The sequence below is a fragment of the Lygodium microphyllum genome, chromosome 10 (genome assembly GCF_053477565.2).
Source record: "Lygodium microphyllum isolate KBCC chromosome 10, Lygodium_microphyllum_v1.1.10, whole genome shotgun sequence".
Lineage (NCBI taxonomy): Eukaryota > Viridiplantae > Streptophyta > Polypodiopsida > Schizaeales > Lygodiaceae > Lygodium > Lygodium microphyllum.
Window position 1 is genome coordinate 29,579,391 of NC_141144.1, and position 6,567 is coordinate 29,585,957.

Here is a 6,567-nt window from a genome sequence, read left to right on the forward strand (position 1 = left end):
ACACACCGTACCCTTAACCGTAACAAAGAAACTGAACCAAAACATAACAACAACCCACACATATCAAGACCACAACTTTGATAATCAGGTTTGACCATGGAGACAACTCCGAAGACTTCGCGTATCCATCCCACGAAATGAGTTCATTAAAAAGGGGAAATAAGTGCAGTGAGAGGGAATTAATTTAATGAAAGGTTCATTTTAATAAATTATTAAGAAATGTGTGAAGTTTTATTAAGTGATAAACCTTATCAAGAAAACGGCGGTTCCTTCTTAAAATTTTAATTACCAATTATTAGGCTGGAGCGGTGCTTTAATCCGAATCCCAGACTTCGATACCCAGACTGGGTTTCTAAATGCAAATTCATTTATTAAAAATTAAGGTGATGTGGAGCGCTTTTTTGCCAGCGCGTGCTTTTGTGACGGCTGGTTCATTTTAATTAAAAACATTAAAGTGCCTCTTAAGCGCACTTAGCGCGTGCTAAGTGAACGACATGTTAATTTTTATTATAAAATGGTGTATTTAGCGCGAGCGCGTGTGCCATGGTGGTGTTTAGGGTTCATTTGAAAAATTAAACCGTGAATTTTTGGGATAGCAAAAATAAAAATAAAAAAAGGAAAAAATGCCTGGTAATGGATGTATGTGAATGCAATGAATGCACTCTTCTCAATCCCAAATGGAGGTCAGCAATCCAAAAAGAACCAAGGTATCTGGATGTTTTTCTAGATTTTTCAGTTTGTAATTTGAATTAAAGAGGATTTTTAATGAATTTAGGATTTAATGAAGTATCTTTACAGCTTAGAAAATATTCCAAAAATAAGTAAAAATATTAATGAAATTTTTAGGAATTTTTTTGCAATTAAATTAGAATGTTTTACCATTTGTAATGATTTTTTTTATTTTTTGGGTATTTTTAAAAGAATTTTTAATTTTAAAATGGTCTGATTTTTTTTTTTGAAATGTTCAGCTTAGAAAAATATGGCAATTTACTGCAGAAATATTGGGAATTTTTCAAGATTTTTTTGTAAATTTTTGTGAATTTTAAGTGTTTTTTAATGATTTTTTTTAATTTTCAATGTATTTTAAAGGTTTTCGGTTATTGGAATTAAAAATCCGGGAATATACCCAGGAAGAGACTGTGTGTCAGCTGCGTGTGAACAACCAGCTGCACACACCTCACGGACCAGCTAACACGCGTCCCCGCGCGTGAACATCCGCTAACAGACTCCTGCACACGAACACGAACAATCAAACTCGCATGAACAACCACGTGCGCGTACTCACACCTTTGCGGGTGATCGTGGACTAAAAATGGTAGCTGCGGGTTTCTGCGTGTGTCGGTGGGTGACAAGGGGGCTTATGAGGGGTTTTCTGCGGTTGTCACGGGTGTCTGCGTTTGTCTCAGGTGTCAGCGGTTGTCTGCGGGGGGGAACATGGGCTTGGAAAGGGGTGGTTTGCTGCTGGTGGGTTTCTGTGGGTTTGCGGGTGTGACAGGGGCTTATGGAGGGGGTGAGGTTCTGCTGGTGTGCCTGTGGGGGGGAAGGGGGGCCTGTGTGGGGGTAGGGGGGGTTTGGTGTGTGTTTGGGCCTTGGGGGGGGGGGGGGGGGGGGGGAAGGGGGACTTGTGTGGGGGTAAGGGGTTTGATGGTGGGACTGGGGGCTTGGGTGGGGGGTTGGGTGTGTGTGGTGTGGTATGCACGTGGAGGAGCCACGGCGGGCAGGGCGCACGAGGGCGATGACGGCGCGGGGCAGGGTGCAGGCGCCGAGGTGGGGAGGTCAACGAGGCGGCGTCCAAGGCGGCGCGGCGGCCAGCAGGGAGGGCGACGGCGTCACGGCGGGCACCAGAGGCGATGTCGGGCAGGCGACGCAATGGCGGCGTCCACAGACTGCACGGGGCCACAGGGCGGCGGGAGCAGCGGGCCAGAGGGGCGGCACGATGGCGGCGGCCACAGACGTGGAGGAGGGAGGCGGACGAGGAAGGGGGCAGGCTCAGGCGGGCCGTCAGAGGCGTGGAGGAGGGAGGAGAGGAGAGGGCAGGCGGTAGGCGTGAGAGAGGAGAGAAGGAGAAGAGGAGGAGGAGGGGAGAGAAGGAGATGGAGGTGAAGGAGATGGAGGGGGGGAGGAGAAACGCAGGGAGAAGGGAGAGGGAGAGAGGAAGGGAGGTAGTTGGGGGGGAAAGGGGCGGGGAGAGAGAAGGGTTGGGGTGGGGGGAAATGAAAGGGTGCCCGGGGTGGGTGGGGTGGAAAGGGCGCCCGGGGGTTGGGGGTGCCTATAGGGGGGTGGGCATAGGGGAATGGGCGGGGTTCCATAGGGGGGAATGGCCAGGGGTGGGAATGGGCGAGGTGCCCATAGGGGGGAAGGGTAGGGGATAGGGGTGCCCATGGGGAAGAATGGGATGGGCGGGCCATAAAAGAAAGTCATACCCCCGTCTCGCGCGCGTGTGCGGGGCCGGGTAAAAAAAATTACCGTGACGGGATCGAAACAGCACCAGGATGGCGGTATGGGGCACGCGGAAGCGATCGGGGTGCGTGGAGACGCGTAAAATCGAAAACGGGCGCGTTCACGCGCGGGACGAGTCGTGCGAAAATAAAAAAAAAATAAAGAAAAAGGAATATCTCCCAATCTGGACGTCAAAACAAAATGTCGTAAAAACAAAAAGTAGGCAGGATGGCAGGGAGAAGACAAGGAAAATGCGCAACAGAGGTTCCGAGGGAAAGACAAGGCGTTCACATGCAAAAAATGCAAAAAACGGGTCCAAAAACGCAATTAAAAATTAATTTCGAAAGATCCGTGCATCGGAACGAGGTGCAGGAAAAAGAAAAAATGTGCAGAAAGACGTGCCAGACAATCCTATCACATCAAAACATAGTTCTGACTGTGATAAGACGTGTTCACGTGGGAAAAACCCAAAAAAACAGACCCGAAAATGGAATCGGAAATTAATATTGGACGAACCGCTTGCCGGAATGACATGTAGTAAAAAGGGAAAATGTCCGCAGGAAGGGGGCGTATAGGATGATCATGTTAGAACGCAGTTCCGGCGGAAGTAGGAGAGGTTCACATGCGAAAAACACCAAAAATACACCCGAAAACACATTTAAAAATTAATAATTAAAAATCCAGAAGTCGAAAGGGGTGGAGGAAAAAGGAAAAAGGTGGAGGAAGGCGCGATGGACATGGCTAGCAAATCAAATTGGAATTCCGATGGAAACAGGGCAAGTTCACATAGAAAAATGTCAAAAAGATGCACGAAAAAGTATCGAGAAACCACAAAAATTAATATTGGACAAACCGTGCATCGAAATGACACAGAGTAAAAAGAAAAAATGTCAGGGAGAAAGTGTTTGTCAGGCCTATGATGTCAGATCACGGTTCCGAAGCAAGCAAAGCGCGTTCACATGGAAAACCGACTAATGTGCGCAAAATGCTTCAAAAATGAATAACTCGAAAACCGTGCACCGGAACAGGGGTGGGTAAAAAGAAAAAATGGTCAGTTCAAAGGGATGAATAGGTTGTAAAGTCAGATTGGAAGTCTGCTGAACGTAGGGTGCGTTCACATAAAATCACAGCAAAATAAGGGAAAAAGAGAAATGGAGGAGGAACAGCCCCAAGGGAGGGGTGACAGTGGACGGGTGGGTGGGAAGGGACCCCAGCAGGGTAAAAGCAAGGCATGGCATAGAGGCATTAGCAGGTTGAGGCATATGCAGAGGGGTATGCAATGTAGACACGCAGGGATGTGTTCCCACATTTAAAACCTTAACGGATAGGGTGAATCGAGCAACAGGGACCTAGGACCACATAACAGACCATCCGCTAACATCCCCACACTTAAAACATGAATGTCACTGAGAACAGAAGGTGTAGGGTTAGAAAAACTTGGCCCATATTGTAGAGAATCAAGGTTGATTGTCGATGGCACGTCCACTGTCGTGGTCGACTGCTGCAGGAGGTACCAAGGCATCTTCTCAGCACACGTCCGTCATGGCAGGGACCACGCAACAACACCCACGGAGGTAGCTGGTTGAAGGAATCGCAGAAAATTCGTCGATGGCGAGGGATATTACACTCAACTCACAGTCACTCAAATGGAATGAAAGAACTGTCACTCGCCCCATGAATAATATCACTCGAGGAAGAATGATTGAAACCGATATCTCGTACCCGGTTTAGAAATCGACAGGGAATGGTGCAGATGGAGTATGCCAGGGTGCACAATTGATGGTGCATTAGTGCATTCATCCCGTCTGGCATAGGTGCAAGCAGGAAGGCAAGGGAGCCTTACAGTGCAGTGTATAGAACAGACTGATGTGTCCTGTGTTGACGGTAGAGACCCATCTCGTGGATGCATAGGGAAATGGGAACATACATGACTCCAAAGGTCGGAACGTCCCTCAATCGCACCTCTCGGTAATTGATTGAAGAAACTCCAGTCACACTCAGCCCACCCTCTGTCTCACGCTCTGCTGATAGATATAGGAGGGCAACCATGTCCTGAAACCCATTAATGTAATCCTCACGGTCACTTGTGCAAAGGTTGTATACCTTGTGCGCATTTGATGGTACAACTGTGCATCCCGCCCTGTGCCGGCATACGGTGCGAGAAGAAAGGCCAGGGAGCCTTATAGTGCAGTGCACAAAAACAAATTGTGCTTTGTGCATTGAGATACCCGTCCCGTGCGTGCAACACTTCATTCACACTTCTCACCTCTCATTTGAGTTGAAGGGAAAGACTGGTCACTCGCCCCACCCTCTGTCTCACACTCTGATAGATACAGAGGGCAACCCATACTCACTTCCCCATCCGGTTAGGATGAAAGCTCACATCACTCGATTGTTTGTCGATGAAGATCGCGTCGTCAGTTGTTGAAGAGGCGTATCCAGGGAGATAGCCATCAAATTGAACATTGTGTTGGATAGGACATGCCGTCTGCTAGAGGACAGTTAGACACTCTGCAGAGAGACCCAGGACATAGCGTACCAAGGGAGGTAGCTTCGGAACTGGATCCTGGGGATATCAATTGATGAATCCACTTTCTAGACTGCTGGGTGTTGCCACCTTTTCCATAGCCAGCTTCCCGCCCAAGGGTGTTTGCCACCTTTTCTTGGAGCGAGGCCTGCTATGACAGGGAATTTCTTCCTTTTCTCCCATAACAGATTTGTTTTTCATGTTTTCTTTTTTTCTTTTTTTTTCTTTCTCTTTTTTTTTCTTGTTTTCCCCTATTCGCGAGGGTGTCTCCACCTTTTCTCGAAGAATAGGATGGCATGACAGGGACCTAAGTCCTTTTCTCCCATGACCGATATGTATATTTTTTTCTTCTTATTTTTTCGAATTAAGCAAGGGAGTGGTAGAAATACCACTTGTCAGAACCCACCTCGCCACTGCCGCTGGTGGAAAATAGAGGATAAGAGATCAGAGCTGGAAGATGGGGTTGAGGGGACAGAGGGTTGCGTCCACCTCATTAGGAGTGGCTGAAGAACGGCTATCAGAAGTAGCACAATAAGAGTGAGAGTGCCACTCCAATAGGGGAAAGGATCAGGTGACCGTGATTGTCAAGATCCCCAAGGAGGGAAGTACTTCTTCAGGCGATATCCATTGATTAGAAAGGGATCATCAGAGGCATCAACGGTCTGCACTTGGACAGAGCCATTAGGGTTGACGGCAAGTACCTTATATGGGCCCATCCACCGCTATTGAAGCTTGCTAGGAAACTTGCCAAATCGTGAATCATAGGCTAGGACCAAATCACCTTCTTTGAACTCATTGTGCTTGATGAAGCTGTCATGGTAAGCCTTACGTCGAGCTTGCGTGGCTTCCATGCACTGTAGAGCCATCCTGCGAGTTTCATCCAAACATTCCAGGTACAGGAGACAGTGTTGCAGTGAATCATCGTCCTGCAAACGCTCTTTAATAGCCACTCGCAAAGAGGGCAATTCCAGTTCAACAGGGAAAACAGCTTCTGTACCATACACCAGCTGGAATGGTGTCTGTCATGTTGTTGCTTTATGGGAGGTTCTGTACACCTAGAGGGCCTCTGTAAGTCGATCATCCCAGTCATGATGATGTGCGGCAATTGTTCTTGTCAGGATCGAGCAGAGGATGCGATTGGTGACTTCGACTTGGCCGTTGGCTCTGGGGTAATAAGGAGTGGACTTGCGATGGCGGATCTTATATAGCTCTGTCAACTCTTCCATGACTTTATTAATGAAATGCGTGCCTCTATTACTTACCAGCTCTAAGGGACTGCCAAAACGGGTGATGATATTCTCATACATGAACAGGGCCACGCTGTTACCATCGTCCCGCTTTAGGGCTTTAGCTTCACACCACTTTGTGACATAATCCGTACATACGAGGATGTATCTGTTCTGTTTCCTTCTGGTGGGAGGATCGATTGGGCCAACAAAGTCGATGCCCCACTTCTCAAACGGCTTCAAGGGAAGGATAGGTTGCAGTGGCATGGCACTTGTCTTGGTAGGTTTCCCCATTCTCTGACAAGCATCACATCTTTTACAGTAATCATAGGCATCCTTGTGGATGGTAGGCCACCAGTATCCTGCTAGCAGAGC